Below are 23655 nucleotides of genomic sequence, written 5' to 3' on the forward strand. Positions count from 1 at the left end.
CTGTTTACCATGTAAAGTACAGGGTACAGAGTGAGGAGAAAGGCCACAAAGGTCATTATGCTTTGGTGGCAAAAGAGCTATCATTATTTTCATTCTATGCAGTGCCAAGAAGCCATTTATTAAAGGACAAAATTGGAAATTCTCCATTTTGCTCTTTTTGAAGACTGTTCTATTTTATTTCCACAACCTGAGGAAAAGAAAGAAAGCTTTACAAATAGAGCACTGCAATTGTCAGGGTCTTCTGGTGCCCACAGGCTGCCCTCATACAATGACACTATGCTCATTGTTGAGATAATTGAATTTCATTTTTTTCCTTATATTAAATTGAAATATATTAAGTCTTGTTGCTGAAGCTGGTTTCATGAGACTGTCTTACCATTTGGTCAGTCGCTGAGGGAATCTAATCACATGAGGTTTTCAGCCTGGAGGAATCTCTCCCCTCTCTCAAGATACATTCTCTTTCATTTGTATGGCATTTATCCCTTTATGCTGTGTATTATAGTTGTTTGTGGCTTATCTTCCCTATTCAATAATAAAAACTCTGTGAGATTTCAGCAGGGCCCATGTCTACTCATCCTAATCCCCTTGTCCAGAACTTTACATTGCATATTGTAAATTCTTGATAAATAATTGCTGAATGAATGAATGTGTGGACTGTTTCTATTTTGTACTAACTACAGCTATATAATGATCATAGCCAGATGTGTGGGACTTCCAAGCAAATAGAAAGGACTTTCTTCCCTTTTCTTCACTCACAATAAAAGACTTTGCAGTTCTGTTATCCAAAAGTACTTGGATGCAGAAAGGAAGAGGAGAAAGATTTTGGCATTTTCCTCACTGACAAAGTCTAAAATATAAGTAATTCTCAGTAACTAGATTCCTGGGCCCTTGTGGATAAGTGGAGAGGTTTAGCTGAAGTTAGTATTGACTGTGAGTACAGGGTAGCCTAGAGTCTTAATACAGGCCTCTTATCATCCTCTAAGCCAAGTGGTGAAAGCTCCAGACTGGTTGGGATCTCATCCATAATTAAGTGGGTTTTAGGTCAGTGTGTTTTGCATCTTTGTAGGAAGGCTTGAATGTGGCCAGAAAAGGATGACAAACACTGAAGGGCTAGAAAAGTTACTCTGGAACAAGTAGAGAGAAGATTTTTTTTTAATCTTTGATATAATAACAGGATAAATCATGCAAAATAAGAAAGTGGCCATGAAAAAAGTAGAAAGCTAATTTAGAAAAACTTCTCTGAGTCAAAAACCAAGGGAATGTATTCAATATTCAGGAAGCTAAGGAGAGAATTTTTCATCTAGAGAGAAGTGGTCCTTGATTCCAGAACACATGAATCTTGATTCCTTAGAAATAAAGGTTGGAGGGAGAAAACATAAAAGAGAAAGAGATGGATCAAGCAAAAATGGCTAAAGTTGAGGAGGAGATTGTGGACCCCATAGGATCGGGGTAAAGGAATATGGCTAGGCCCTCGATTAGAAAATCAGATAATTATTGAAATTTGATTAATCAGTTAAGCAAGGATACCAGTCATTGTACCAGTTTCTTTTGCTAGGTGATCTGATTTAATCCTCCACTAACTATTCAGGTAGACATTTTTTATCTCCATTTGCCAGATTCTATAGATAGTGGCTCATATACAGTCATATTCAAGATCACACAGATAGGAAGAAATTGAGAGAGAATTCCAGCTCAGGGGTAATTCAGATGGTTCCTGACACATGGAAGCCCATGCTCTTTCCACTACACTTAATGAACAGAGTTTGCATGGGCCTGGTTTAAATAACTATATCTATATTTACTGCTATATATTCTATTTGTTGTGCTTCCCGACGGCTCAGGAGGTAAAGAATCTTCCTGCCAATGCAGGAGATACAGGAAACTCGAGTTCAGTCCCTGAGTTGGGAAGATCCCCTGGAGAAGGAAATGGCTACCCTCTCCAGTATTCTTGCCTGGAGAATCCCACGGACAGATAAGTGTGGTGGGCTACGGTCCATGGGGTCATAAAGAGTCAGACACGACTGAAGCGACTGAGCACACACATATACATTCTATCTGTTACCCTGAGGTTTCAATATTAAAAACACTGGAATGTATTTAATTTCACAATAAATAAAGGTGAATGAAATCCTTCAGAGGAGAGAAATTCAAAGGGAAATTAGACTATCTGAAGGCCTATGTCCCATTTCATGAGGTTGTGACAACAAGAGAAGTACATACTTGGACTCCTGCCACTTCCCCTCATCCCCTGTAGCCTTCAATCCTCTAATTCAAGGAACAGTTTAACTTAGTCACCTCTTACAGGTGAGCCTCACCTCATACCCTGGCCCAATCCTGATTCTAAATGGGGTAGTGGGGCCAGTGTGAGGCCGGTCTCACCTTGCTGGCCTCACATTGCTCAGTGAGACCATGACCGCTGAAAGAGCCACTGGAGACTTTGTTCCTTCTCCCACATAGGCCTGCAAATAACTTGTGCTCTTTCTTCTACTTTAGCCCTTTTAATGTTGTCCTACCTTCTCTCTACCCTGACACCCTTGCCTCTAGCTTCAAATCCTTCCAAGGACTGGGTTTGTGGACTTTGAACTCTAATAACTCCAATGACTCACTGGTACCCAGTGCCATATCTTACAGATGCTGACCACCACCAGCACTTTCTGTGATTCTATTATTAACAATGAAATCTGTGAACTTTACAAAGCATTGTTACATTTGTTTATTTCTCCCAGTCCTCACAGTCTTGTATGCTTGGGTACAAGCATTTTCTTACCCCCATTTTAACGGTAAGAAGCCCGAAGAATTTTTACTTACCCTGGGTCACAAGAATATAAAGTAGCAGAGCTCCTTTTTCTGATTTTCTGACCAGTGCTCTTCAATCTCTGCCCTGTTGCATTCTGACTATCCTTTCTGTCCACTGGCTGATACACTTGTTTCAGATCTATCTTTGACCTCAAGTTCTCAAACATTTGCTTTTTTATTTTGTGTCTGTGGGTCCACTTCTTAAACTCATTTTCCTCTCTAGCCCAGAGATTCTCAAATTTTCTGGGATGCCTGTTAAAATGTGGCTTCTGAGGCCCCAAACCCAGGGGATGTGATTTAGTATGTGTGAAGGGAGGATGGAGGAATCACCATTTTAACAATTAGTCTAAGTGATTGTGATGGAAGGGAGTCAGAGACCACCCTTTGAGAAATCCTGTTTTAACTATTCTGAAATAAGGCTACAGGCAGACAATCCTCAAAGTGAAAACTGCTGGGGATGCTTGAGTTTGAGTGTTGTGTTGCCTTGAGTTACAGAGCTCTTACACAATGTGACGTGAATAATGTGGAACATTCAATCAACATAGTTGTTCACTGCAATAAAATGTCAACATTTCAAGTCGTTTTTTCAAAAGCCTTCTAAAGAATCACTCCATCTATACTTGGTCCTGTTTAAAAGGAATTACAGCTGCTCCAACTTTTGTAACTAACACTTCCAAATCTGTCTATAAAATATTTAAAATGAACAAAGTATAGCTACAGCTATATCTGCAGTAATGTAGAACAGATCCATTGCCTTCAAAATTATGTCTGATTAATTAAAACTAACAGAAAACTTTACTGAATAAGAATGCAATTTTTAAGCATATAAGCAATGGAACAAATCACAAATGGAAAAATCAATAGATTTGGACTACACAAAAATGGAAAAACTTAAAGCTCAAAAGCCATTACTAAATAAGAAAACCTAAAACACAAGCCACAAACTTGGAAAAATATTTGCAACAAACATTAAAAAGGGATGATAGATTTGAAATACTAAATAGCCCACAAAAATCAAAAAGGAAAATGTGTAAAACACAAGAAAAGAGATAAAAACACGTGAGACAAGTTCAAGAACCTAATGGCTAGATTTCTTTTACAGGTGTTCAATATTTTAAAATACTTTTTTTGTCAATCAAATTAGGAACTTTTAAATGATTATTTGGGAGACAGTTCAGTGTAAAGGACAGGCACATTTAAACTGTTGGTGGCTGGGTAAATTGATACAACCTTTCTTTAAGATATTTTTAAAGTTCTTATCATGTATGTTTTTTGGAAAAAAAAATTACATACTTAGACCCACTAAGTTCCTTTGTAGGATTCTAGCCTAATGAGATGATCGGAAATTCAAACAAAGATTACAGAATTATTTTTAAGATGGAAAAATTGGAATCAAACTGAATGCCAACAATAAAAGTATGTGATTTTTAATAAACAACCCATGGTATATTCATATGACAGAATGTAATATAACTATTTAGACGGGTGTTTTCAAATACTTAACAGCACTTGAAAATATTTCAAATATAAGGATACTTTGAAGAGCCAAGACATAGCATTGTATGTATAATATAATCTGAATTTTTAAAAAAATAGTTTATATGCACTTTAAAAATATGTAAGTAACTACATCAAAATGCTAACAGCCGTTATATCTGGGTATTGAGATTTTTGCTCTCTTCTTAGTACTTTGTACTATCAATTCTCTACAATGACCATATGTTACTTTTTAAATCAGAAAATGCAACAAATGGTATTTCAAAAGTCCTTCTGAAAGCATAACATAAAGAAGGAAAAGTTGTCAACTTAATTAATTTATAGTTTGCAAGTGACAGAGAACATTCACCACTTGTTTCTGTAGCAGGCACTGGAATCCATTTATGGAATGCCAATGACCTTATATTCTCAAGACAACTGCTTATCTGTCTCCCTAATTGAAAGAGAGGGATATGGACTCAAGGCAACAGTCTCTGGGAACAGATGTCTGAAGGAAGAAAAAACGATTATCAGGATAAAGAAAAAGAAAATTTTTACTAACATTCCTTGTTTAACTATATTCTAATTTAGAACTCTTAGACCAAAACATTTCTTGTATAATCCACTACCCAAATGGACCAACATAACATCATAAATACTTATAAGATTTTTTTTAACAGAAAAGACTCCTTCAAGATATTTAAGTTGTAATTATAAGAGAAATGTCATATTCCATCCTTAACAGTTGGATGGTTGGGTAGGGGTTAATTTTGGTAATTAAAAGACTGAAACGGAAGATGACACAAGCTGGGTACTTGACCCAACCCATCAAAGATCAACTTCTCAGGAGAAAATACCAAAGAATCTTAGGCATCCATATGAATTTTGTATGTATCACACTTGATAGACTGATGGGACAGTGATAATTTTGGTAAACTACTTGCTAGCTGAATACCCACCTAGAGGCCAAAATTCTTCATATGAAAATCAGCATGGAAAATGGTCTTAATTGGTTGCTGGGCAAATGAAAACAAAGCAGGGGTCACTTCAGGTAACCTGGAAGGGAGTTAGAGCCAAACTTTTTATCCCAGCCCCATAAGAAGTCACTACTTGAACATTCCAACTTATAGTGGGGAATTAGATTTGGTGAGTTTAATTCTCCATGTTTAAAAGAACAGGTTCAAAACTGAGAGATTTGGGGACTTCTATGTGGTCCAATGTAGGAGGTGCAGGTTTGATCCCTGGCAGGGGAGCTAAGATCACTTATGCCTCATGGCCAAAATAATTGAAGCATAAAACAGAAACTATTGTAACAAATTCAATTAAAGACTTTAAAAATGGTCTACACTAAAAAAAAAAATCTTTAATTAAAAAAAAAAAACCTGAGAGATTTCAGAGGTTGATGCACTATATCTAATTTATCACAGCTCTGCCCATGGCTAGACATGCCAATTAACACAAAGTGTAGTCATTGTATACAATGTAATTTGAAAGATATTTTAAGGATTATGCATCCAAATCTCCCCTCCCCTATCTCTTCAAAACAGGTTGTCTTGAGGCTGGATATACCACCATTCACCAAGGCATTTACTGCTTGGGAAGGATGGCAAGGAGTTACCTAATAACACATTAGCAGAGATGAGTTTATCTAACACAAACTTATCCTTTGGTACTTAGGGAAGAAAGCAGAGACTGAGAGCACACAAGGAAAGGCAGATATTGTAGGGATCTTATGAAGTGGGGGAAGAGTTACTCAAATAACAGAAAAGAATGCATGAAAGAACCCTAAAGACAATTTTGCCTACATAAACTCAACTGACATCTGTTGAACCAGGTACTGTGTCAGCACTGCAAATACAAAGGAAGTGGCCTTCCCTTAGATTTCGTGGTATAGTGGGAACTGGGGAATATGCAAATTTGAAAGTTTAGTTGATTCTCACAATCTAGTAAAAGCTCTGGCAGACAATTCAGCCTCTTCTTCATCTTTTATCACACATTTATTTGCTCTATTATGTACCTGGGACTTAGAAACTAGGGACAGGAAGCCCAATAAGGTGGCATCACTGCCCTCAAGGAGCTTCCTATACCTAGTTTGGAAACATAGAAAATCAACAATGACAGCACCATGCTCCAGGAGCCAAGCATGAGATGCTATGAGAGTACAGAGATAGAACTATTAGCTCTGCCTTGTGGAAGCTGGAGAAGTGCCCTTCAAAGATATATCATTTGATGTGGGACTTGAAGGATGGTTAGGGATTTGCTAGTTTAAAAAAGAACACAAGGGACTTCCCTGGCAGTCCAGTGGTTATGACTTTGTGCTTCCATTGCAGGGAGTGTGGGTTCCATCCCTGGTTGGAGGACTAAGATCCCTCATGTCCAGAGGTGTGACCAAAACTAGGGTTATCTCAGAGAGGGACAGAGGGTACTATTTACTGATACTTTATATATACTTGATCCTTCATTTTCATTCAATAACAACTAACTGAGCACATGCTATATAATATATACCTGGCACTATGCTCAGGCGCCAATTCTCTGAATTTTGTTATGAAGATACGAGGCATATGAAGACTAAATAACTTTCCCAAAACTATACAGCGAGCAAGAGACAGATTCAAACCAAGTTCTGACTATCCTTAAATACACATGCTTTCTATTCCACTGCCAAAACTGGATTATATAGGAACAGGCATATTTGGGGAATGATGAAATAGCCGGTTTGGTTCAAATATAAGGGAATGTGTGGGTGGGGGGAGAAGTGGCAGCAGACAATTTGTGGAATGTTTCACTAATTTGCATGTTAAAGTTTATATATCTGATCATTTGCATTCAACTTTAGAAATGAGGAAATAATTCCTTTTTGGGCCTTTTCAAGAAAATTCTGGAAAAGGTATAATCAACAGACTGGTTCCAAATAGGAAAAGGAGTACATCAAGGCTGTATATTGTCACCCTGCTTATTTAACTTATATGCAGAGTACATCATGAGAAACGCTGGGCTGGAAGAACCACAAGCTGGAATCAAGATTGCTGGGAGAAATATCAATAACCTCAGATATGCAGATAACACCACCCTTATGGCAGAAAGTGAAAGAGGAGAGTGAAAAAGTTAGGTTTTTAAAGCTCAACATTCAGAAAACGAAGATCATGGCATCTGGTCCCATCACTTCATGGGAAATAGATGGGGAAACAGTGGAAACAGTGTCAGACTTTATTTTGGGGGGGCTCCAAAATCACTGAAGATGGTGATTACAGCCATGAGATTAAAAGACGCTTACTCCTTGGAAGGAAAGTTATGACCAACCTAGATAGCATATTCAAAAGCAGAGACATTACTTTGCCAACAAAGGTCCATCTAGTCAAGGCTATGGTTTTTCCAGTGGTCATGTATGGATGTGAGAGTTGGACTGTGAAGAAAGCTGAGCACAGAAGAATTGATGTTTTTGAACTGTGGTGTTGGAGAAGACTCTTGAGAGTCCCTTGGACTGCAAGGAGATCCAACCAGTCCATTCTGAAGGAGATCAGCCCTGGGTGTTCTTTGGAAGGAATGATGCTAAAGCTGAAACTCCAGTACTTTGGCCACCTCATGCGAAGAGTTGACTCATTGGAAAAGACTCTGATGCTGGGAGGGATTGAGGGCAGGAGGAAATGGGCACGACAGAGGATGAGATGGCTGGATGGCATCACTGACTCGATAGACGTGAGTTTGAGTGAACTCTGGGCGATGGTGATAGAGAGGGAGGCCTGGCATGCTGCGATTCATGGGGTCGCAAAGAGTCGGACACAACTAAGCGACTGAACTGAACTGAAAGGTTTTAGAAACTTATGACCCCACAATGTTGAGGAGGAAAATAAATGAAGAAAGAATTAAAATTTATTCTCAATGCACCCATTTTTTACTTGCAATTAAAACACCATGAATATTTATCACCCAACTTTACAGACAATATGCCTGAACTCAACCACAAAGGGAGCAGTTGTCTAAAGCAAATATGAGGATATCAAATAAAGATGACAACTTTCATGTTGCATCATAGCTATTTGCATTTATGTAATTTCATGTTTTCATTTTCCAAAAACCACTGTCAAATTCTGCATATATGTTGAAAATTCATTTCTTAGGAAAATAAATTTCACTAAATCATCTACAACTATATTTAACAGTGTTATAGAAGAAAGTGTTTTGCGATGTTTAAGTTGTTGAGTGGTGCAAATCACCAGTTTCATGGGGTATCTATTAAGCCTTCAAGGCAATAATTGAAATGACCAATTTTAGTTACAATGGAAAAGAATTGTCTCCTTTACTGAGAATTAAGATGTTGGTTTTAAGTTTGTAGATGTTAATAATGTGTTTCAAACCTTCAGAGGATTTTATTTCCTCCACACAGGTGGTGCTAGTGGTAAAGAATCCACCTGCCAATGTAGGAGATGCGAGAGAGGTGGGTTTGATCTCTGGGTCAGGAAGACTCCCTGGAGGAGAAAATGGCAATCCACTCCAGTATTCTTGCTTGGGAAATTCCACTGACAGAGGAGCCTGGCAGGCTACAGAACATGGGGCCCCAAAGAGTTGGACACAACTTAACTGATACACAAATAATGGGTTGATACTACTACTAATGGAAGTATTGATTCATTTTTGAAAAATTTATATTTAACTCAAAATGGAAAGTAAGATTGAGGAAAGACCTTAATGTTCTAAATCATTTCCAGTAAAATGAATGATGCATATTACTATTTTAAATATTCCAAGATAAATTTTAAAGAAGATAGACTCCTGGATAACTGGCTCTAGTCTGGCATATCCATTCATTTTGGGCATCTTGGGAACTCCAACACATAATCATATGTCATTGAGTGGTAGGAGAGGCTGGTATCATATCTGGATGTAAAGGAAGTACTACCAACACTTTGCAGTCTATTACCTATGCCTCTCTTCTTGGTGGTTGTTTGACTCTGTTAAAAGTTGAAACTTAAACTGCTCTAGAATGACTATGTCATGCACTTGATTAAGCAGTTCCTGCTTCAATCAAGGTAACAAAGAAATTGGAAGTGATAAATAAACCTAGAATCTGCTTCTCAGATTTGGTGAAGAGAAAGGGCTTACTCTCCTTTAACAAAAGAGAAGGACATTTGTATACTCAAAAATAAGGAAAGGAAGAAATGAGAATAAGAAGGCAAACTAGGTGAAGACTTTCCACTGTGGGGCAGAATGACCTGTCAAGTGACCTCTTTGCAGACATTGAATTCATTCTTGTTGTGAATAATTTACTCCAGCTTCCCCAGGAATAATGTAGTGACTTTCATGCCTTTTAGAATCACAGTAATTAATTAGTGAAGGTAAAAGTGTTAGTCACAGAACTGTCCAACTCTGCAACCCCATGGACTGTAGCCCCCCCAGGCTCCTCTGTTCATGGGATTCTCCAGGCAAGAATACTGGAGTGGGCAGCCATTCCCTTCTCCAGGGGATCTTCCCTTACCCAGGGATCAAACCTGGGTCTCCTGCAGTGCAGCCAGATTCTTTACCATCTGGGCCACCAGGGAGAGAGTAGACTTAAAAGAGGAGTCCAAACAAGAGATCTCTGCTCTATAGGACCTGTGCAGGGTATGGTCTCAAAAAACAGCAAATCACCTCTACACTAAGCTGCTTTCGGTTTTTCCTTGCCTTCCCTTGCTTCCTTGTCAAGCCCTCATCTTGGATTGGGTCCTTAAAACTTGGATTTTGCGTTTCTTTTGATTGACAAGGGTTCCTGATCTAGGTCAGTCCCAGTCCTACTTTTGCTCTGTAAGTGAAAGGCTTTGGAGACCCACTTACACCCTACCTGCTATCTGACATTAGCCAGTACAGTATTGTTGTCTTCTCTTCACCACGAAACTGACAGTTGAAAGGGACTCTACCCTGCTAAATAGCTTGAGTTAAGGCAAGGTCACTGGAATGCATCAATGCGTAGCATATTTGCAAAGCCACACTTAAAATTGAATTACATAGAAAGAAGACTATAATCCTCAAAATGTCACTTGGTAAGGTAACTTTAAAAGGACTTTGAACAAACTAAAATACTATGGCAAGTTGTTTTGTGCCTGTGAGCCTCTGTTTTTAGTGAGTGAAGGGGATGGTCTATACTGTTCCTTCCAACACAAAAATTCTATGATTTTCATTATCTAGCTATTTTAGTTTGTAAATTTAATACTTCAGGAGACCCTGTATTAGACAAAATTAAAGAAAATGTCAGCCATATGCTATGAGTTTTGTTATTAACACATTTATTTTAGAATATATTTCATTTGTTTGAAACTACCTCCCTCGAACACATATTGATTTACATAACCCAGAATTCAGAGTTCATTAGGTAAGACAAGTTGGGCTATAATAGTGCATTTTCTGGAAAATTTGATAAATTAGGCCTCTGTCTATATCCTGCCTAGAGGGTAAACTGAAAATCTGTTATTTTGTATTTGTAATAACAACTGGTTTGACTAAGTTTTTCACTGAAATTATCCTATATTTTAATATCCCTTAGAATATAGCCTGAAAACATTCTTTGCTTATAGTCTTCATAGTCCTGAAATATCTATGTTACTAATCCTGGACATCACCTAAAATATTATTAAAGAGGAAGACAGAGTTACACTCTTTCTGTTTCCATTGGCATATATTTCTATTTCATGGATCCACTGACTTACTCTTCAAAGTTGACTGTCATTTAGTGGAAAGAAAGCACCATGTGTAAAATTATAAAAATAAATACATGCTACTATACACAGCTAACATTAGATTCTGCATAAGTATAATAAACATGCCTTTTTATCAATGAGATTTACCATTAGTGGACTAATCAATTTTCCATGAAATTGATGATTTTAATCGGTTGTGCTCCTATGCTTTATTTCTTGGGACAAAGTATAGTGAACATTTCCTGTAAGATCCTATGGTTCTATTTACAGGCTGTAAATGTGAATGTATTCACACAGTGTAAGATGGAGTATCTATCTCATCCCCACCCCTACACCTCCCATCTTCTGCGTTACCAGCCAAATGATCTTGGGCAAACATTACTAAATTTCACAAGCCTTAGTTTTCTCATTCTAAAATGGGGATAATAACACTTCCATTCATGGAATAATCATCAGCCTTAGATGAGATAATACATATAAAGTTCTTAGTACAAGTTCTGCCACATAGAAGGAGCTCACTAAGGGATAGTTGTGCATGGGTGCTCAGTTGCCCAGTGAAGTCTGACTCTCTGCTAGTTGTCATTTTTCCCCCTTGATGGAATTCTGCCATTGTGATGACATTCAAATTTGAAAGGTGACAAAGAAATGAGAGTAGAATACAGCTATCCATCAACTGCTTGGTATTAAAGATTGTGAACACCTAAGATTGTAATGTGCAAAGGGTGCTAATTTCTGTCTTAATCTGTTTCATATCTTTAGTCACGAACCAATTCTAAAGTAAATACATACACCCCTTTAAGAATACAGCTCTATCTGGATACCAAGTCCATATTGGGGCAAGCACAGGAACCCAGACAGTCAGCAAACTAAGTTGTTTCAGGCCCAGCCTTGTTTTTATAAATAAAGCTTTATTGGCATATCACCAAGGCCATTTGTTTATGGCCATTCTCTACGGCTGCTTCGAGTAGTTAATACAGAGACTATATGGCCTGTATTCCAAAAATACTTACTATCTGGCCTTTTATAGAAAATGTTTTTGACTCCTAACCTAGAAAATTCCTAGGAGTCTGATCACATTTCACATGATATCCTTTCCTGAAGACTCCCAAATATTTTTTTAAAAAATTTAAAGCTTAGTTTAGTTCTAGACCTACTCCATTACAGCACTAGATGAGATGTATCTTATAACAGTGCCAGTGTGTAAAAGGGAACCCTCTCTGAATGGGCAGGTTTACACTCTACTTACACCTTTGTTAGGTGACCCTATGACACTGACAAACAAACCAGTGGATATATTCTTGGTCCTGAATTATCAAAAAGATGTTTGTTGGTTCGAACGAAACTTCTTTCTGTGACATTTTATAAGGAAACTCTTGGCTATTTAGACCAAATGTCAAATTATCTTCCTGATGGCAATTAGTTACAAAAACATTTGCATGATTTAATCCCTAAATCAAATATAGTCACAGGATTACTTTAACCTTTCTAAAAGTATCAGAGGAGAAATACATAATTTTTTCTTTTTTGCTATCCAGGTTCTGTTTCTGGATTATTTGATTTGTTGAAATGTTTCTGCAATGTTTAACTATCTTTTGTAGTAAATTAAAGCACTTTGTCCTTTGTCCTTCTTGCAATGACAGTGGCAGACAAGGGATCATTCTAAATAAGATGTAGATGACTTATCTTTCAAGGTCCTTTTGTTTTCTGAGTTTAGTTTTGTCTCTTGCAACATAGATCTTTCCTATACTTGTATACATGTTATATCCTCATTAGTGTGGTTTTCATGTGCTTATGAAGTAGCCTAACTGTGTCAATCTCTCTTTTTTAATACCAGCTTTATTCAGCTATAACTCACAATACCATACAATTCACCTGCTTAAATGGTACAATTCAATGGTTTTTAGTGTACAGAATTATGCAACCATCAATTTATTTTAGAACACTTTCAAGGCCCCAAAAGGGAACCCCATTAACAGTAACTCCCCATTTTCCTTCAAATCTGCTGATCCCCACCCCAGCCCCCGGCAACAGCTAATCTACTCTTGGCCTCTATGGATTTTCCCTTTTTGTACATTTCAGATAAATAGAATCATATAACATGTGGTTTTTTATAACTAGCTTCTTTCATTTAGCATCATATTAATATTTTCAAAATTCACCTATGTTGTAACTCTGTCAATCTCTTTTTAAAGTCACATTTTGCATGTTTAGTAGACATAGACTCAAATATTTATAGCATTTAACCAATAACCTATGGGGTGAAAGCTCTTTTTTCAGTCTCTTCATCCACCCATCTGCCTGCAAATATTTATAGCATTTAAAAATACTATTATATTCTCTCTCTCATACACACACACAGATACACACACTCTAATACACACAGAAACTTTTAAATTCACCAAAATCTGGCAAACCTATTGGAAAATCAAACAAACAAGAATAATAGGCTAGGGGCTTCCCTAATGGTCCAATAATTAAGATTCCACACTTCCACAGCAGGTGGTGAGGGTTCTAGCAAAGATCCTGCATGCCCTGTGGCATGGCAAAAAAAAAAAAAAGAATAGGCTAGACATTACTGCCTCTTTAGGAGCCTGATTAGTGTCATGGAAAATTATGGATAATCCCTATGAATTGGGAGATTTACAATTTATTCCAAGGAGTCTCTAGTATACCTTTGCCAGGCCCTTCTCACAGGAACCTCCAATATTTGAAATACACTCTGGTGAAGGTTTAGGTTGGGTATTTCATTCAAAAGAATGCTTTTATAACCCAGACATACAAAATGGTGAAATCAAGATATATACGTGAGCCAGTGCATTCACCTCTCCTGCCCTATAATTTCAGGCATGTTCATTTTCCCTCTAAAATCAAAATGTGATATATTCCAATTAGTTATGTAAACCTCATGGGGGATGAGATTAATATGGCTATGTCTAAAGTAACTGAGAACTGCTGTAACTAAAACCAAGACCTTCTGTAATTTGCAGTTTAATCATTATAAAACAAGATTTGGAAGTCTGTTCAACCTCTAAGTATAACAAATATTTTATCTCTTAAATAGTTTAAATAGGTGAGATCTCAAGCAATATTCTTCCGTTGAGGTTATCACTGGACCTTTAGGATAGGCAAATTTGAAGCTCTTGTGTTGCATATGAGGAAGCCTAAGCCCAATCCCAGAAATGCCCGAGAAGCCATCCCTTTTGTTTCTCTCCAGGAATGGAATGCCTGTCCTTTCCACTTAACCTTACCAAGTCTTATGCATCTTTTAAACACTAACTCAAGTCCTATTGTACAAAAGATGCCTTCTCTGATTACTTTAGCCCAATCATTTTCATTCTTTTCAGCATTCCTACAGCATCCTTTATATATTCTATCTTGAATTATTTTCTCATTATTTCACATGTTGCTTTTGCTACTGAATCATTATTAGGCTATTAATTCCATTTGTGTTGAGACCATACTTTTTCTATGTGGCTTGTAATATTGGGTGGGCGAAAAGTTCATTTGGTTTTAAGTAAAAATTAAAGATATTTTTCATCTTCACCAAGAACTTTATTGAACAATATATTCCCCACATGAATAAACTTTTTGGTCAACCCAATATTTAATACAATGTTGAGAACATGATAGGCACTTAAAAGAATACTGTTGACTAATTATATATTTAGCAGACAGTCAAAGTTGGGGGGGCAATTTTAATTTTGAGGATTTCCAGTGATGATAGTGATCTTCATTGGACCTATATAATAGGTTAATGTTGATCAAATATGTCTTAATCCTAGTAAAGATGTCATTAGATTTTTGTCTTTTTTGTGTATGAGTTAGTTTCTTTTTAAAATTTATTTTTAACCCTTATGGCAGAAAGTGAAGAACAAAGAGCCTCTTCATGAAAGTGAAGAGGAGAGTGAAAAAGTTGGCTTAAAACTCAACATTTAAAAAACCAAGATCATGGCATCTGGTCCCATCACTTCATGGCAAATAGATGGGCAAGCAATAAGAACAATGACAAACTGTTTATTTTCTTGGGCTCTAAAGTCACTGCAGATGGTGACTGCAGCCACACTTACTCCTTGGAAGAAAAGCTATGACCAACCTAGACAGCATATTACAAAGCAGAGATATTACTTTACCAACAAAGGTCTGTCTAGACAAAGCTATGGTTTTTCCAGTAGTCATGTATGGATGTGAGAGTTGGACTGTAAAGAAAGCTGAGCACCGAAGAATTGATGCTTTTGAACTGTGGTGTTGGAGAAGACTCTTGAGAGTCCCTTGGACTGCAGGGAGATCCAACCAGTCCATCCTAAAGGAAATCAGTCCTGAATATTCATTGGAAGGACTGATGTTGAAGCTGAAACTCCAATACTATGGCCACCTGATGTGAAGAGTTGACTCATTTGAAAAGACCCTGATGCTGGGAAAGATTGAAGGCAGGAGGAGAAGGGGATGACAGAGGATGAGATGGTTGGATGGCATCACTGCCTCAATGGACATGAGTTTGAGCAAGCTCTGGGAGTTGGTGATGGACAGGGAAGCCTGGCATGCTGCAGTCCCTGGGGTCGCAAAGAGTCAGACATGACTGAGCGACTGAACCAAACTGATAGTTGAATCACAATGTTGTGTTAATTACGGCTGTACAGCAAAATGATTCAGTTACACATATATATATTCATTTTCATATTCTTTTCCATTATGCTTTATCATAGAACATTGAATATGGTTCCCTGTGCTATATATTAGGACCTTGCTGTTTATTCTGATTTTTTTTGTCTTTTTTTTTTTTAAACAAGTGGAAATCTGAAAATACCCTTGGACATGTAACAATTATTTATGAAAACCTGCTTGTAATATGATTGGCATGTTTTAGGAGACATTCAGATTCATAGTAACCTTTGAAGTTTGAAAAATATTTGAAAGTACCTATTTAAGGAATCAACATATGCTTATATATGTGTACATTTTGAGTTGGAAACATGAAAACACCCCTCACTTAGTAAACAATGAAGACAACTGCTCAAATTTTTATATTCTATATCAAGAATTTTCCAGGTCTACCAAGATTTCCTCCATGTCTAATATTTTAATGGTAAAAAACCTTTTAAAATGCCACTTAATTTTTTAAAAATTCCATTTCACTCTATGCTGTGGACATTAAACTGCATTTTTAATAAGACATGACATGTTGAATAAAAGGAATAACTGATGATCCATCCAAGAACCTAAATATCGTAACACTGTTAGATAGGAAGTTAGGTATGAGCAATGAGGGGTGGCTTAGCAGAAAAGGATGTAAGCCAATCTCTAAACCCCATCCCAGACACATCTAGGAATCCTCACAGATATGGTACAAAAATAACCACAGAGAGTTTTCCAACTCCTGCACATGCTCTAGGCACACAGTAGATACAAACCAACTTCTTAATGTATCAGTGTAATAGGACTGATATATTGATGACATGTGCAATAGAGCCTGTTTTTATGTAACTTGCACTTGTCAATCAACCTTGAGCCTAGCATATTTGCATTCCCTTTCCTGATTGGTGGTGGGTACAAGCCCTATTTTGCACAGGGCAGATCCAAGAGGAAGAGATGGGGAGTATAAAAAGAGAAGCCAAGAGGGATCATGGCCACTCCTTTGGGGTCAGCTCACTCCCATGTCTTGGAGGTGTAATATCTGCTGTCTGTTTAATAAAAGATCTATCTGCTTGAGCTGTAACTGAGCTGTAAGCAGCCTGTTGTTTTGAATCCTTGTTATGACAAGACAGGAGCTGAGAAATCCTGCCTGCTTGAGCTGTAATTAGTCCGTTATTCCAAATCTGTTATGACGAGACAAGAACTGAGGGAGATAAATAAACCAATCTGACAACATGGAAAACAATTATCATATAAACCATAAGATGAAAGAAAAATAGATTGGTTCCTGGAAATGAAACGATACATTAAGAATTAATTAAAAAATAGATTGGTACACAATCATACATTTAGACACTGAGAAAACAGATGAATTCAAAGAAATTATTTAGTATTGAATTGAACAAGAATCCTTATTTCTTACTTATACAATGGTTGTATAGTAAGGCCACATTTTAGTAGACCATAAAAGGAGGTTTTTTTATATATAAAAGAAGTGGAGAAAAAGGAAAAAATATAATTTACCCTAGAAAATTTCTGGAAAAAACTCAGACTATGTGCACATCATAAGTTGTTCACTAGGCAGAGTGTTCATCGGAGCTATAGGAAAAAGAGCAAAGAAAGGATGTGCTGGTGGAAATGAGGAAAGAAAGGTAGACTGGATAAAGATAAAACCCATGGGGAAACTTGTATCCTCCTATGATATCAAAGGAATACAGGAAGAAGAAATAATTTTTAAAATTTTATGATGTTGCTTTTAAGTTATTACAAAGACATGAGGGGCTGACAATTGGAGATGCAAGCAAAGGGAAAACATTTACGCTATTAATTCAAAGGATCTGTAAGAGATCTAGGTATAGAGCCTTTTGTTTTTGTTTTTACAAGAATAGAAACATAAAATATCCATTAGTTCAAAACCACTTACTGAACTCCTGTGTGCTAGGTGCTATGCATGGTACTGTTAAGGTGAGTTAGAACTCATAATATTATCTAAAAGATAAGAAACAACAAGTGTTGGAGAGGGTGTGGAAAAAAGGGCACTCCGTGCATTGTTGGTGGGAATGTAAATTGGTACAACCACTATGGAAAATAATATAGAGGTGCCTCAAAACACTAAAAATAGAACTATCATCCAATCCAGCAATTCTACTTCTGGGTATTTATCCAAAGAAAACAAAAACACTAATTTGAAAGATACATGCATTCGTATGTTTATTGCAGCATTATTTCCAATAGCCACGATATGGGAAGGAACCCAGTGAAAGTCAAAGTCGTTCAGTCATGTCCGACTCTTTATGACCCCATGGACTGTAGCCTGCCAGGCTCCTCTGTCCATGGAACTCTCCAGGCCAGAGTACTGGCGAGGGAAACCATTCCCTTCTCCAGGGGAATCTTCTCAAACCAGGGATCAAACCCATGTCTCCTACATCTCCTGCACTACAAGCAGATTCTTTATCGCTGAGCCACCAGGGAAGCCCACAATGGAATATTACTCATCCATGAAAAAGAATGAAATCTTACCATTTGTGGCAGCATGGATCAACCTGGAGGGTATTATGCTAAGAGAAATAAGACAGATAGAGAAAAACAAATACCATATAATTTCACTTATATGTGAAATCTAAAATAACAGAACAAACAAACAAAACAGAAATAGGCTTAGAAATACAGAGAACTAGTGGTTGCTAGAATGGAGGGGCATGGGGGAATAAGTGAAACAGGTGAAGAGGAATAAGAAGTACAAGCTTCCAGCTATAAAATAAATTTCATGGAGTTATTATGTACATGTATGGAATATAGTCAATATTATAACAACTTTTGATGGTAACTGGACTTGTGATCATCTCGTAATGTATAAAAGTATCAAATCAACATGTTGTACCCCTGAAACTACTATAATTTGTTTAATTATAAATCAATTTTAAAATATGAATTAGAGTAAAAAACCTGCCTTTGAGCTTCTGAAAGAGACCCTGAAGATCATCTGTGCAAGATTCTTTTATATAGACAGAAAAAACTACCAACTTTGGGTTACTTTGTGAATGATTCTCTATGTCTTAAACTGACGGTTTGAAAGATCAGAATGAAATGCAGTTTTATTAGAGCTTTGAGTCCAAGGCCCCTTTCCTAAAGCAAAACACTAACCTCTGAAAAGGACTTTTAGATTTTGGGTAACACAAAAGTAGCTTAGTTACATCAAAATGGCTATTTTAGGAATTTTCATTAAAATGGAGTTCTACTTGGATTTTATTGTTGAGCTTGTTAAACAGGAATCTCAACCACCATCCAAATAGGGCATGTTTTATCTGTTGGAAACTACTGAGGCAGTAAGATGCAGTGCTACTGTCTGGGCACCCCATGGCTTTGAAATTATGGCCACTGGACTTCTATTAAAGTGACATTTCTTGACTACAAACTCTTGTTGAATTCTGACATCCTTAGTATTAGTAAGTAAATTAAAGCTTATGTAAAGCTCCTATGGAAGGAAATGGCAACCCACTCCAGTACTCTTGCCTGGAAAATCCCATGGATGGAGGAGCCCAGTAGGCTACAGTCCATGGGGTCGCAAAGAGTTGGACACGACTGAGCAACTTCACTTCACTTAAAGCTCCTATGTAAGTTTTTTTTTTAACAAAACAAAACAAAACAGGAAAGCCTAAATAGCATATCCTTAGGATTCTTAATATTTTGACTTATTCTAAACTCTAACACTTGAAAAATATACTAAAATAGAATACTAAGGTAAGTAATTGAGACAAATATACCTATTCTTGAAAATTTAGCTTGAGTCCCTTCATAAGATATTCTAAGTCTGTAAATTTAAGTTTTAAAGCTGCTGCTGCTGCTAAGTAACTTTAGTCGTGTCCGACTCTGTGTGACCCCATAGATAGCAGCCCACCAGGCTCCCCCATCCCTGGGATTCTCCAGGCAAGAACACTGAAGTGGGTTGCCATTTCCTTCTCCAATGCATGAAAGTGAAAAGTGAAAGTGAAGTCGCTCAGTTGTGTCCAACTCTTAGCCACCCCATGGACTGCAGCCTACCAGGCTTCTCCATCCATGGGATTTTCCAGGCAAGAGTACTGGAGTGGGGTGCCATTGCCTTCTCCCAAGTTTTAAAGCAGGTGGACTGTAAAGCTAGGGAACTCTACTCAGTGCCCTGTGGTGACCTAAATGGGAAGGAAACCCAAAAAAGAGGGGATATACATATACGTATAGCTGATTCACTTTGCTATACAGTAGAAACTAACACAACATTGTAAAGCAACCAAACTCTAAAAAAAATTAATCGAGACTGGAAGCTCTTCAGGAGTGATTTACAGACAACATAAAATGTAGAAAACTAAAGTACTGTATCAGTGTATCTAGAAATTTTGTGTAAAGAATTCCAGAAACCATACCAAACCTTGGGCTAATTACTGAAAATTAGAAATCTCATTTTGGAGCCTCTTGTAAATGTGTGTGGCGATATAGTGCACAGTTCATACAACGTGAACATGTTAAAATCGGTACTTTTATGCTGACCCTAGCCTGACCCAGTGCAAAATCTCTCACACCAGAAATTTAATGTTTCTGAAAGCCTGATGATTGCCCTCTCATTTATTTTTCACCTTTCTGTGCCTTTCATATGTTCTTCCAGCTGGTTAATCATTAATTAATATTTAACAAGGCTTTTTCACAATGCCAATTCCTTCTCTGCTTGTAGAGCCTTTAGGCAGTATATGAACTCTCCTTCTCTGCCCATTTAAGAAGCCAGGACACTCACTATAGATTAATTTCTCTCAAGAAATCCAGAACAGCAGATAAAGGGAGGTTTCCTTGACAAGACCATTCAATGTTTCAGGCCACTCTGAATTTAGCAGATTTTCCTAGTGCATATAAAATGAGATTGAGTTGAACCAACTTAAAATTCTTAAAAAAAATTTCCAAGCACACATTGCCTGAAAAAAATGGTTGCGACTGAAACGGGAAAGGGTTTCCTTTCGCTTCTTGTGCCACAAGCCAGTCTCTTGATTCCAAAGATTGGAATGCAGATAAGCAGGGAAAACCTCAGCGCATGTTAATGAAAGAGGTCAGCTATGACACAGAGGCCAAGAAGAAGGAAAGGTACTCTAGGAAGCAGGAGTCTGTCTCCAAGTTTTCTCTGGTGAAAGGAGATTGATGAGAATTGACATCCGTTTACAGTCAACCAACAGGAACCACGTAACTTTCACGTCCCTCCCCACCTCCACCTCTCACTCCTTTCCGTATGGACAAACAGACCACACAGGTGACTTTGGCCAACAATTTACTTGGCATGAAACCCAAAACATGAGAGCCTCGTCCTGTCCATTTATCTGTTCCAGAGAACTAGTTAGAAAGGGAAGATTGCTGAGATTTTCCCTCTGCGTTGCTCCGCACCTGAGCTGATTGGAGCCGAAGAGACTACTGATGCGTACTACTAACGTCCCTTCCCACGTCCAGATTCTTTTTATGATTCTAGGTTGAAACTGTACTCTCCAGACTTAAATAGGGTCTTGGTAACATTCAAACTCTCGCTCCCACATTCTCATCTTTTCATTTATTCTACACGGTTTTTGAGAAAGTGGTACCCCAGCCAGGCTCTGAGGACTTCTAGTCTCTTCGGAGCTAGGGAAGGGGAGAAAGGGAGCAGAGGACCAATCTCCGCTCCCCATCCCTCCAGGGCGCCCATCCCTGTGCCTTTTGTCCCAAAACCCCACCCAGATGATGTGACAGGCTCGTGGCCCAATCCCTTTCCTGGTTCCCAGGCCGACTGCTAGCACCACCCGAGCCAATGGCGGCGGCCGAGGGGCGGAGGGCCTGGCAGAAGGGGCGGGAGCGCTGGCTTTAGAACCACAGCCGCAAAGATTCCGAGCGGCAGAAGTTGTCTGAGTGCGTCGGACGGAGGCAGTTGGGCCAGATCCGGTACTCTGCGACTTTCTGTAAGTGCTCTGCAGGTACAGGAGGGCACGAGAGGAGCAGGGTCCCTGAGCGTGGGCAGGAGTGGGTCCAGAGGAGAGCATCTCCAGGAACCTCGGCGGGAACATGCCTGGCACGGGGGGCGGGGGCCTGAGAGGGAGGCTGGAGAGATTTCTGTCCCAGCCTTGGGCGCCAAAGCGACCGTTCGCAGCAGGGATGGGTGGGAGTGACCGAGTGTTCCCCATGACCGCTACCCGCTTCAGACACGTTTTCTGACGCTCACTGGGGGAGATGGTGTTTTCTCAATCGTTGCTCTTAACTTGTTGCCAACCTTGGGCTGGAGTCCTTGACGCCAACCCTTGCCCTTCTCCCCTTTACCGGCGGCGGCCCCGAAGTAGCAACCCAGCTTCTAAACTTCCCTCGATCGTCCTTCTCCAGCTACTGCCACCCTCCTCCCCCCCGCCTCCGCCGGCTCTGGACTCAGGAAATCCCGGAGCCCGCCGCCTGCTACGCCTCCAGCCCCGGCTCGCCCGCCTCCGGTGACCTCTCAGGCTCACCTCGGCCCCCGGCTCCTCGGGGTGCGGTGGCCCAGGGAGAGAACGAGGCTCTGGTTGCCTGCCTTCCGCCTGCTTCCCTGGCCAGTAGCGATCGCTTAGCGATCGCACCGCGTCTCCCTATGAGTAAGCACTTTTTTCCTTTCAGTAGCAGGACATCCCCATGCCGTTAGGACAGTACCTTTCCGTTCTTCACGCTCCCGATTCCTTGCCGCCGGGTCTGTTCCTTTCTCAGCTCCTCTGGCTCCGCACCCTCCAGCGCACACGGTCCCGGCGGCTCGGGAGACAGAGTCGAAAGGGACGGTGGGAGAGGGGCAACATCCCCCTTCTCCCACACAGCTGCACTTGCCAGTGTTTACTTTTCCGCACCCGCAGTACTTAGCGCCCTAATGAGAGGCGGGGGGGGGGGGGGGGGCGGCGGGGAACGCCGACCACCCGCGCCCTGGCTTCTCGCCAGTCCCAAAGTTGCCGCCGCCGCCGTCGCCGCGGCTGCTCCTGGCTTTAATGTGCTGGCGACTCCGACCGCCAGGCTTCTGGGCAGAAGATCCCAGCCTGGGAGGTGGAGTGGACTTAAGGCTTTATGACACTTCCCGTACGCGATGCTTCTTGCTCCACACCCGATCTGCACGACATCCCGGTTGGTGCTCAAGGTTGAGTTTAGAATTAATTCGCCGTTTAGGAACAGATAGACAGGATGCTGGGGGTGCCTGACTTGTTTCCGGGGATGAGGGTGGGGACTGGGAAGAGAGCCTGGCAGGCCGCACAGTAGGTACCTAGGTGAAGTGAAAAACTACTGAGAAATAAGCAGATAGTCCGCTTTATTAGATGTCACAGTGTATTTGGGCACCTAAACTTGATCCTGAGGATGCAATTTAGAGCGAATTCCAACATACTGGCGGAAGCCCCACACATGCCAATTGGCATCACGTGCCCCAAGTCTCTGATGCCCCTGGGGTCATGGTCACATGACTTCTTTTGACTTTAAAACTGGAATGTAATGGCTGAAGTCCATTTTCCCAAAAATACTCGACCGAAAGGGGAGAGGGTGTGAACTAGCCTCTACTCAAGGGAATTCTACTTGGATGTGGATGAGGGGAACACAAAGGGAATTTGGTGCTCAGATTTTATCCAGAAGAAAAACAGAAGCTGTTTTTAAAATAAGGGCTTGAAATATGTTTGTGCTGGGATATATGTCTCCCCTGTGGCTCTTCAATCTAGTTATGGCTTTTCTAAATTTTAAAAATATCTTACTAATTATTTCCTGGGAAAATTGTCCTTTTACTCATGCCCTGTTTCATTCTGAAATGATTGATTTGAAGCCATATCCCATAAGATAGTGTTTTAAAAAATTAGGCTTTGTCCATGTACCTAGGTCTGGCCTATATTCCAGTTGAACTGTTCTCTATATTAGGCATCTGCTTGAAAGTGGTGGATAATCTTTTGGCTAAAATTAACCATCAGTTACTGTGGTTTGAAATTGGATCAGAAATAAGGCACAAAAACAGTGGACACTAAATTTGAGAAATAGAGCTGATTGGGTTTGTGCCTCTCAATACTTTAGCAGAATAATGAGATGCCACAGAAACAACTTCTGTAATGACCAATACCCACCC

The 23655-nt window shown here is 39.3% G+C and overlaps 1 protein-coding gene across 2 annotated transcripts in view; it reads left to right on the top strand.

Moving 5' to 3' along the window:
- Positions 1-21439: 21439 nt before the first annotated feature.
- Positions 21440-23655, top strand: part of PLS3 (plastin 3) — a 99864-nt gene continuing 97648 nt past the window's right edge. The window contains exon 1 of one of the 2 annotated variants that reach the window (XM_052662839.1): positions 21440-21511. The gene's annotated coding sequence lies outside the window, so the exon portion shown is untranslated. The remainder of the gene's footprint in view (positions 21512-23655) is intronic. The other variant, XM_052662836.1, reaches the window with a different exon arrangement.

The sequence above is a fragment of the Budorcas taxicolor genome, chromosome X (assembly GCF_023091745.1).
Source record: "Budorcas taxicolor isolate Tak-1 chromosome X, Takin1.1, whole genome shotgun sequence".
Taxonomy (NCBI): Eukaryota; Metazoa; Chordata; class Mammalia; order Artiodactyla; family Bovidae; genus Budorcas; species Budorcas taxicolor.